This window comes from Nicotiana attenuata, unplaced genomic scaffold (genome assembly GCF_001879085.1).
Source record: "Nicotiana attenuata strain UT unplaced genomic scaffold, NIATTr2, whole genome shotgun sequence".
Lineage (NCBI taxonomy): Eukaryota > Viridiplantae > Streptophyta > Magnoliopsida > Solanales > Solanaceae > Nicotiana > Nicotiana attenuata.
This window is the reverse complement of record NW_017674142.1, coordinates 32,312-34,085: the sequence shown is the minus strand read 5'-3', so window position 1 is coordinate 34,085 and position 1,774 is coordinate 32,312. Positions and strand designations below refer to the sequence as shown.

General features: G+C 37.1%; 1 non-coding gene across 1 annotated transcript; it reads left to right on the top strand.

Moving 5' to 3' along the window:
- Positions 1-748: 748 nt before the first annotated feature.
- TRNAE-CUC lies at positions 749-821 on the top strand. The gene has a single exon. It is a non-coding gene; the product is annotated as a tRNA-Glu (tRNA).
- The last annotated feature ends 953 nt before the right edge of the window (positions 822-1,774 follow it).

Here is a 1,774-nt window from a genome sequence, read left to right as displayed (position 1 = left end):
GCTAGGTGATAATTAATGCAAATAATGCAATGAAATGTTGCATAAACTCTTTGGATTAAACGAAACGAGAGTAGTATAAGCTATTTTATTTGGACTTGAGGGAGCACTTTACGCGTTACAGTGGATTCTTCCACTTGAACACATTTCAACTAGTATTGTTAGATAATTTCAATTCAGAATCGTAGCTAATTTTTCTATGCAATGATCTAAGGGAAAAGGACTAATTCTCATAACATCGTATATATTCTTAGGCACCATATAGCTAGCTAGCGTTCTTGCCTTTATTTTCTTAATTTCCCCACAATTGTTTTACCTTTCTTTTGTGAAATTGCACAGAAAGTGCTGTCAACTTTCTTTTCTTCTTATTTTTATTGTTTTTGGATCTACCGCTAATTGTATTGAGCTTGCATTATTGTTAATCATGTATGCAGGGGCGGATGTATTATATTATCTATGATTTCAACCAAACTCAATAGCTTTGGCTCATACCGTGTATATATGAGTGACAAATATTAAAATATAAACCCAACAATTCAAATGTCTCGTGAGATCGGTCGCATACAAAACCCTTAAACTTCAAATCTTGAATCTGCCTATGCTGCCTAGTCTAGATTAGTAGTTTTACACACTTTCATTTAGTTTAGCACGCAGTTATCATTTTGATGGGCGTGTCGGGTTCGGTTAAGTTTTTGCTCATAATTCTCTTATCTTTACATTCAATAATGGCTATCTGCAAAGTCTTCAACAATCCGTTGTAGTCTAGTTGGTTAGGATACTCGGCTCTCACCCGAGAGACCCGGGTTCAAGTCCCGGCAACGGAATATTAGTTTTTGACTTTTCTTCCAAATTTCTTGTTATGTCACGAAGCAGTCGTCCTTCTTTCACTGAACTTCCTTTTTGTTTCCTGCTTCATAAAACGCAAAACTTTCCTAGGTTCCAACCAAGATGTAGAATGCAATAACTTTTGAAATCATTTGGTATCATTTTGGAAGCCTTCTCTTTCAAGCTAATATATTGGTAATAACATACATCAAATTCATAAGATATTGAAAGTAACATGCATAGAGTTCATTAAAAACAATGGCAAAAGGTGGTAAACAATTTTTTTTTTTTTTTTTTTTTTTTTTTTTTTTTTACAATTTGAACTAATGAAATTGTCTCCGCGATCTAAAACTGCATAGTAAAAACACTTGGGTCGACTAAGAAGTTAGGCCGAACATGATTGTTCAAAATTAATATAATTCGTTGAGTGGAATACAACAACAACGACGACCCAGTAAAATCTCATAAAGTGGGGTCTGGGGAGGGTAGTATGTATATAGACCTTACCCCTACCCTGATAGGGCAGATAGGTTGTTTCCGATAGACCCTCGGCTCAGAAAAATGGAAATAAAACAAGAAGAGACATTTCATCAGTATCGTCAACAAAAACATAGAAATAGTGACAGCATCCTAAAAACCATAAAAGATGACATGCAATAACAATAACCAGCAAATAAAGATCGGAGTGTAGACTCTACATTAACCACAAGCCGTCTAAGATCAACCTTTTCAAACTTGCTTCACCACCGGTATGAAGAAGGAGAAGCTCGACTACCCCCTAGCCTACAACCCTAATGGTCGACCTCGCCAGACTTTCCTATCAAGGGTCATGTCCTAGGAAATCTGCAATCATGCCATGTCCTACCTGATCACCTCTCCCCAATACTTCTTAGGCCGTCCTCTACCTCTTCTCGTACCCACCAAAGCCAACGCTCACACCTCCTCACCGGAG